This window comes from Schistocerca americana, chromosome 10, assembly GCF_021461395.2.
Source record: "Schistocerca americana isolate TAMUIC-IGC-003095 chromosome 10, iqSchAmer2.1, whole genome shotgun sequence".
NCBI lineage: Eukaryota > Metazoa > Arthropoda > Insecta > Orthoptera > Acrididae > Schistocerca > Schistocerca americana.
Genome location: NC_060128.1, coordinates 63,324,571 through 63,334,070, shown reverse-complemented (window position 1 = coordinate 63,334,070; position 9,500 = coordinate 63,324,571).

Below are 9,500 nucleotides of genomic sequence, written 5' to 3'. Positions count from 1 at the left end.
ACACAAATTCATTAAATTGTATTTATTTTTTTACAGGCCAGGCTAGCCATCACTGAAGTAGTAAATGTTTGTTGTGTAGTTAGTTCTCTTTCAGAAACATTAATGTTTATCTGATCCCATGTACCATAACCCTCATCATGTTAACAGTCATCAGAAATGCTGCATAGTGGTAAAACAAGTGTTTCATTGCTTGCATCCCTACCATGAATCATGGCAGGACGAATAGTGCACGAGGTCCAGTGGTAACCTCGAATCCTTTCTTGTATTATGAAAGCAGTGAAGTCCACTGTGCTTGGGCAAGACATTCCCTTTCAATGTTTAAAGAAATGAGGCTTGTGCTTAGCTATGTATGTATAAGTATGTATGTGGTGTTAACTCGTTTGCTTGCCACACTAACTCATCAGTGAAGTCCCCCACTGGGCTTGACCATCATATCATTTCAGCTCGGTCAGTTGAAACCCACTGACTGTACTCAACAGAACCATGTTAATTGTACTCCTCAGATTTTCATTGTAAAGAGCTGATAAGATTATCTTTCCATGGACACTTGTCACAGTGCCTCAGCATACATTCCGTGCCTGCTCCTTCCCAAAGAATGTACAACGTAAGTCCTTTGTAATTCTCTCTATCCCCGTGAATCGATGAAAGGACATTTTAACATCCGATGCTATTGCATACTAAGTGTGTGCCACCAGCACCAGCCAAAAGTACCGTGTAGCTCTCAGAGAACAAATCTTTGAAAAATCTCCTAAGCCAGGAGATTTCAATTAAAAATTGAGTATACCTCATGCAGATTACATAAAATCAATCGTTTATCTCCTGTATACATCTACATCTACATTTATAATCCGCAAGCCACCCAACGGTGTGTGGCGGAGGGCACTTTACATACCACTGTCATTACCTCCCTTTCCTTTTCCAGTCGCGTATGGTTCGTGGGAAGAACGACTGCCGGAAAGCCTCTGTGCGCGCTCGAATCTCTCTAATTTTACATTCGTGGTCTCCTCGGGAGGTATAAGTAGGGGGAAGCAATATATTCGATACCTCATCCAGAAATGCACCCTCTCGAAACCTGGACAGCAAGCTACACCGCGATGCAGAGCGCCTCTCTTGCAGAGTCTGCCACTCGAGTTTGCTCAACATCTCCGTAACACTATTACACTTACCAAATAACCCTGTGATGAAACGTGCCGCTCTTCTTTGGATCTTCTCTATCTCCTCTGTCAACCTGACCTGGTACGGATCCCACACTGATGAGCAATACTCAAGCATAGGCCGAATGAGTGTTCTGTAAGCCACCTCCTTTGTTGATGGACTACATTTTCTAAGGACTCTTCCAAATCGTTCCAGAAACATACTCCCAGATATTTTACAGAAGTAACTGCTACCAGAGTTTGTTCCACTATCATATAATCATACAATAAAGGATCCTTCTTTCTATGAAATCGCAATACATTACATTTGTCTATGTTAACGGTCAGTTGCCACTCCCTGCACCAAGTGCCTATCCGCTGCAGATCTTCCTGCATTTCGCTGCAACTTTCTAATGCTGCATCCATAACACCAGCAAAATTCTGGGCTGTTCATCATTGTGATAAAAATTATTACTGATTCAGTAGTTTCAGGACTCAAATTCTTCCCAAGTCTGCAATCAGGTTGTACTAAAAGCTCTTATCTTTGAATATTTTTTCAGTTTTACGAGCAGAATAATCCAGTATATTGAACGTCTCCATTACTTTTCCCCTAGACTAATTTAGTGCAGGTGGAATTGTCAGCACCTGTACCTGTTTGTTTCACGGTGTAGTGGGTAACTCATTTTTAGTTAAATCAACAAGCTTGCCCGTATCTTCAGATTTTGTTCCAATGCAGAAAAAACTGACAAGCTCATGGTGTACGAAGAGTGTAGGAAGAATGCAGTTCATTCTCGTAATGTGTATGCGGCAAGATATCCCAATAGATGTTATCCGTCTCGGCAATTATTTATCGACCTCTTTGTCCATTTATGTAAAAGTAGTAGTGTTAACTTCCAGATAACATAACAGTAGGAAACAAGGGATGATAGAAGAGAGGAAATTAGTATTCTTGCTGCTGTTGCAGTTGATCCACACGTTAGCTTCCGCGCAGTCGCACGAGGGATTGACACGAGTCGGGCTGGAGTCCTATGCATTCTCCACTGTCATAGGTTCCGTCTCTATCACATCTCTCTCCACCAATAGCTTCAGGGAAGAGATTATGAGAATTATGTTAACTTCTGTACATGGGCATTAAGACAGGATATTCCAGATGTATCGTGTATCTTGTTTAGTGATATCCTTGAAGTGTAAATGTGTGGCACTCAACAGTGAACCATCAGCTCATAGGCCCATTTTTCATAGACAGAACACTGAACGTGAACAAGCCTCGAAGCCTCCTAACACACCATCTTCCACAGATGCTAGAAGATACTCCTCTGTAGACTAGGAAGAACCTGAGGTGGCAACATTTTGGCTGTTCAAACTATAGTGCACAAAGTACTGCAGCATGCCTTCACAAATTGTTTCCACATTGTTCAATTGGTTGCAGAGGACCTGTATCTCGGCTGGCCTGTTCCTCAGAGTTGACGCCTGTAGACCTTTTTCTCTGGGGAAAGCTGAAAGACACAGAGACATACAAACTACACCTGATGATATGCAACAATGTATTACTGCAGTTGTTAAGGACATCTTCACTCAAATGCTGGCACGTGTCCAGCAGTCATTCCAGACTGGACTGGAGGTGTGTATTGCCACTGCTGGTGCTCATTTTGAACACAAACTGTGATAATCAATTGTTTCGTCACTGGTCAGAATCCATATAACCACTTTATGCACCTGTGTTGTTCTTTAGTCTATGCTACTACAGGTATTATACAAGTGTCGGTGCGGGAACTTTTCAAAATATGGTATCTGGTAAAATACTTGCACCAGAATCCTGCAACAAACACCACTGACATTCTAATTTAGCCTAGTTTTAGTCTGGCATTATTCCATTTAACAAGTGCATGTTTGCACAAAAATATACTTTCTAAGGCATAATCCATATCATTTCAGGCAGGGGGGTTACCTTCATAGTCTTGGATGTTATTGAATTTAGCATATGTTAAAATTCAGGAGTAAGTAAGAAAACATATTTTTTTGCTTTCTCTTAAAAAAAAAAAAAAAAAAAAAAAAAAAAAAAAAAAAAAAAAAAAAAAAAAAACCTCTAACAGTTCTAGATATTTTGTTGAGTTTTTTTTATTTGAAAGATAATTGCTTTATGATTACATAAGTACCCTCCGTTTGGACATACCTGTCGAAGTCCTTTTACTGTCACCTTTTTAATTTTTTTATAAACTACAGAAAATTTTATTTTTTCTAAAAATGCAAATCCAGAAAAGTTAGATTTTTTTCTGTTGATTAGTGCCATGCAGTACTACATTCTCCATAAAGGAGAGTTTCCACTTTTAAGTTGAACAGGTTTTATTTTTAAAAAATCGTTTTTTTTAACTTTCAAGGGTAATGTATCTTCACTGAAGTTGTTCCTTACTAATTTCTTTGTTACAATGTTTATTTCTATTGTCTTTGTTGCAGTTATTTCTTCTCACTTTCATTGTTGCAGATATTTCTTACACTTTGTTGAAGTTTCTTGTCAGTTTCTTTGTCATGGCTGTTCATTGCACGTTTCTGTATTGTAGTTGTTCAGTGGAAGAGGCTTCCAAGAAATCTGAGACCATCCAGCGAGTTCTGTGTTTTTGTGAGGAATTTGTCAGTTGACACAGTTGAAGTATGTTTTTGGAAAAGGACTGAAATTTCTTCTGACTGGGGTTACAGGAGAGCGAAATGTGCTGACTATTTGCATATCCGTATAAGAGTGATATATATGACAAACAAAAATACAGACTTTGTTCAGGTTGGGAATAAGTGTTCTCATTTGAAGACTCTTGTTTCAAAGTGAAGATGTTCCCAGTGATGACTTTTTGTGTTCAAAATGTTTTGACAGAACAACAACGATAGTATCTAAACTAGGTGAAGCCTCCCATGAATCAGTCAACTACAGAGGTACGTGTTAGCGCTGTTAAGAAACCACGTTCAGAGAAGTCGAGTCATAAACTCTATGCATCACGTAAGTGCAGAGGAATTACTAAATCTATGGATGAATACACTACAGAAAAACTGAACACACTCTTCTAAGTAGAAATTCCATCTTCAGAAGAAAATGAACCAAAGCATTCTTGCCAGGAATTTTTCACAAATATCAATTCAACTGTTGAATATTGTGCATCCTACAGTGAAAAGGTGCAAGTTTTAACTATTATTCCAGAGACTTTTTCAAAGAAAACAATTCTGAACCATGTTCTGTCAGTATCAAAGAACATGGTAGACAAATCAAGAAATGTGAGGCCTGTAAAAGGGGTCTTTGGAAGACCAGATCTCTATTATGGTCATCCTGTAGAAGCAGCTCAAGTTCAAATAGTGCAGTCATTTTATCTGAAAGATAAATGGGACTGTTCACCCCAGAATGCCAACAAAAAAGACACTATGACTGCAACAATTGAAGGTCAAAAAGTTGTGAAAGTGAAGAGGTACATGATTCGCAGTATTAAAGAAACTTTTGCAATTTATAAGAGCGACTATACATCTTCACGTATTGGAAGATCAAAATTTTATGCACTACGACCTAAGAGATGTCTGTTTATGTGTGTACTGCATGAATTTCAAACTGTGTGTGGTAAGTTTGAAGAACTTACTCGAGCACGTGACATATGACACCTTGGTTGGCATGTGAAGTCATTAGTAGTCTGTGACGTAAAGTGAGATACTTGTTTGTTTCGAGAATGTGGTGACTGCCCTGGAAAGGGAGGACTGTCTTTACAGACACTTGGCCTGGAGGAAGTAGCAGATAATTCTGCAGAAATTACATATGCAACATGGGAGGAAAATAAATTAAGAAAACTGTTGCCTTTGACAGTGTCATTGATGAGCTTGGTAAATGGTCAGTGAAAGCAGCAACACACCAGCATCTGAAAAAATTGCAACAACAACACGTTGCAGAAGTGAAAGGGTGTGTACAGGCTGAAGAACTATGTTTAGTGCTTCACTGTGATTTTGCTGAGAACTGGTCTGTAATTCTCCCACAAGAAGTACAAGGGTATCATTGGAGTAATGACCAGGTTTCAATTTTTACAGGAGTGACATATTTTCAAAACAAGAACACAAGCGTTGCAGTTATAAGTGATGACACAGGACATGACTCAGTACATGCTTTGTTAGCAATACGCAAAATTCTTCAACTGCAGTTAGGGCAGAGAAGATTATTATTTCTGATGGTGCTCCTAGTCATTTTAAAAATCAGTACCAGCTGTTTGAATTGTGTAAGTCGCTTGTGCCAACTGACTCGGTATACAGTGCTACTGGTCTCGGGAAGGGGCCTCGTGATGGTGTAGGAGGCCTCCCGAAGCACCACGCTGCAAAACAATCTTTCCGGACCAAATACAACTGCGATTCTGAATGCTGAGGATTTTATGAGAGTTGTGAAATCTTACACATCCACAGCCCTCATTGTTTGTCCAAAGAAGAAATCAAATTCTGTAAGCGGAGGAAAGAAAAATGGTCCAAACAAACTACTCCTGTGAAAGGAATTCAGAAGACACATTTTTTGACTCAGTGACGGGCGAACTCATACTGCACGCACTTTAAAGAGCAAGAAAGAAGAAATTTCATTCATTCGGCAACCACCTCAGAAACAGCAGAATAATATTAAGATTCACAATGTGAGAAGGGGGATGTTTGTGGCGTGTGTGTATGACTGTGACTGGTGGATTGCAGAGATTATAGACACCAGTTATGAGTTAAACGAAAGTGTAGTGAACTTTATGCTACCACATGGACCAGCTGCTGGATACAGGTTTTCAGCTGAAGAACAGCAACAATACCATCAGTGCTCACTTCCCGTTCACAATGTTTTGAAGATTGGAAGTGCTCCAGTTCCTATTGTTTCAACAGGAAAGCATCACTATATATCAAAGGAAGATAATGAAAGAGTGGAACACATTTTTAGTTCATTGACTGGCTAATTTCAATACAAAGCAGAGTGCACAAAAGTTGTATAAATTGAAACCTTTATGTTTTTTGACCTTTCACATACATTTTGGAACCATTTGAAATGTTTGAAAAATGAGTCTCTTCCTCATCTTTCAAAACTAAAATTATGTTAGATAAGGCTAGGTTTTGATTTTTATGTGCCTGTTATGTGATAATAAAACAGGTTTTATGTATGGCAAAAATTTCAATTGTTTATAAAAGGTGTTCTACCTAAAAGTGGAAGCTCTCCTTTTCAGGGAATGTAGAGCTACTACATGGTACTAATCAACAGAAAAAATCAAAATTTTATGGATTGGCATTATTGAAAAAAATTCCATATATTATAAAAAAAGTTCAGAACACTATAGTAAAAGAACTTTGACAGAAAAGTCCAAATAGTGGGTTTCTTTGTAATCATAAAGCAATTATCTTTCAAATAATAATAATAAAAAACATATCTAGAACTGTTGCAGAGACACAGCATTTTAAAATTTTTTCCAAACTTTGCATCTTCAAAATGGTATGCGGAGTGTAATCTTTGGAGGGCTGTATCTTGGAGCAGAAATTTTTTGGAGAAAACAAAAGAATACATGATCCTTACTTAAACTGTCATTTTAACATATGCTAACTTCAATAACATCCAAGACTATGAAGGTAAGAGTTTTTCCTAGCCTGTCTGAATTGAATGAGTATCATTACAATCTGTTTATTGGCAACAGTATGAGCCCCTGACTATCAACCCATTCTGTCAAAACCACACCAATAGCTCTTTCCATTTCCACAATATTTGAAGAGCAAGTTTTAGGTGATTCATGCTGTATATATATATTTACCAAACAAAAGCGCTGGCAGGTCGATAGACACACAAACAAACACACAAAATTCAAGCTTTCGCAACAAATGGTTGCTTCGTCAGGAAAGAGGGAAGGAGAGGGAAAGACGAAAGGATGTGGGTTTTAAGGGAGAGGGTAAGGAGTCATTCCAATCCCGGGAGCGGAAAGACTTACCTTAGGGGGAAAAAAGGACAGGTATATACTCGCACACACACACACACACACACACACACACACACACACACACATATCCATCCGCACATACACAGACACAAGCAGACATTTGTAAAGGCCTTTATAAATGTCTGCTTGTGTCTGTGTATATGCGGATGGATATGTGTGTGTGTGTGTGTGTGTGTGTGTGTGTGTGTGTGTGTGTGTGTGTGCGCGCGCGCGCGCGCGCGCGCGCGCGCGCGCGCGCGCGCGCGCGCGCGCGAGTGTATACCTGTCCTTTTTTCCCCCTAAGGTAAGTCTTTCCGCTCCCGGGATTGGAATGACTCCTTACCCTCTCCCTTAAAACCCACTTCCTTTCGTCTTCCCCTCTCCTTCCCTCTTTCCTGATGAGGCAACAGTTTGTTGCGAAAAATTGAATTTTGTGTGTATGTTTGTGTTTGTTTGTGTGTCTATCGACCTGCCAGCGCTTTTGTTCGGTAAGTCACCTCATCTTTGTTTTTATATATATATATATATATATATATATATATATAAAATGACTGTTATAAATGAAATGAGTCAATTTCAAGTGGTTTAATGTTTAGGCCATAAATATATATGCTACATCTGAATATGGGGAAAATTAGGTTTGAGAAACACAGAGCTCTTACTGAGATGTAAAAAATGAGAGAGCAATTGAGTGCTTGTGAATGAGTGTTGATCTGGAGAGAATTATTTCACAGTTATTAATGGTGGTACAGAGACTTGAGTGTCATCGTTAGTGTGGACCTGGGTGAGGAGTTTCTGTCGGGAACTTCACACTGAGGAAACACACACTGTGTGTGTGTGTGTGTGTGTGTGTGTGTGAGAGAGAGAGAGAGAGAGAGAGAGAGAGAGAGAGAGAGAGAGAGAGAGAGAGAGAGAGTGCATAGTTATAGTTTAATTTTAGTTAGTTTGTTTGGTAGATATAAAAAAAGTTTCCATGAAGCTGGAAGCTAAAATCTTGCTTCATTAAATTGCAACCCAGATCCATTGGAATCAACACATATGTGGAAGCACAGCTAACAAACTACATTGAGGCACGATAACTGGTCATCGTGGAAGAAAGAAAAATTATAAATATATTACTGTTTCTCATTTTATTAAAGAAAACAAGAAAATGAAATGACAGTGCATTACAGTACAGGAGAGTATAACAATCTGCAGTGATAAATATTAGGACCTTTTTGTACTTAAAGTGTGCACCGTCACGGATATAACTTCGGAGTTCAGTAAACATTAAACAAATAAAAAAATGGTACAAAACATTAAAACAACATTTTATTTACAAACACTATTGAACATACATAAATAGACACAAGCACAACAGCATTGCCCAAAATCCTCTTCTGTTTTCTCCTAGACGAAACATTCAACTGTACTTGTTACGGAACTGCAATTATAGTGCATTTGTTTAACAGTTTTAACATTTTAACTATGTGGTACAGAAGTGGAAGATGAGCATAGCTGTATTAGCACTGTCATTAAAACAGTGACAAAAGTGACCGGTTTGGAACATCAGAACACCAGTTACAGATAGAGCTACCTCTAATAGCACCACCACAAAGACTTTCTTACACATGACTTGAATCTCTAGCATGCCCATCACATCTTGTGACTGATTATTTCCTCTTCCAGATAATATTCAACCGAGGGGAACAAATGATGGGGAGATTTAGAGTGTATCTACTGAGAAAGATGAGGTATTACAAGTGATTGTGAGAGTTGGTATCTTAAATATTCCCTTAATATGATATTTATGCAAATGCTGGGTGCTCTGTACACAAAGCCTCCCTGTTTTTAATGGGAAATACACAGTATCTGGCTGATCCATCAATAATACACAAAATATGGAAGAAAATAGGTCATGTTCAGTCTGAATTTACCTGTCTTTAGATCTGTCATGCAAATGATGTGAAGGAGTCGCACTTCGGATTTTATGTGAGAAGGAAGGGAACAAACTGCAAGTTTCTGTACTGTCCCACATGACAGAACAGATAAAGTTAAACCATTTGACAACAATTGGAGAAAGAGTCACTTCTAAATAAGCAATATATAATAATAATAATATTGTTACATTCCATCCCGGATTTACCATTGTTTGATTTAAACAATATAGAATTTTGACACAGGATTCAACAAATCTTTTTTGTTGCATCTAAAGCTGATGGCTTCTTTCTCTTTTCAGTGAGTTGAGCAGTTCTTCATTTGTATAAAGAGGTTTAGAATTCTGACATTATTTCAGCTAAAGCAATAATAAGATCACCGGACAAAAAACTAGTCACCACAATGCGCACACACAAATGAATCATAGACCTTTACAAATGGTGCAGCGATCAAGTGACATGCTCAACTGTGATTTGCCTCTATGTCAGCATATGGAAGCATTGATCAGTGA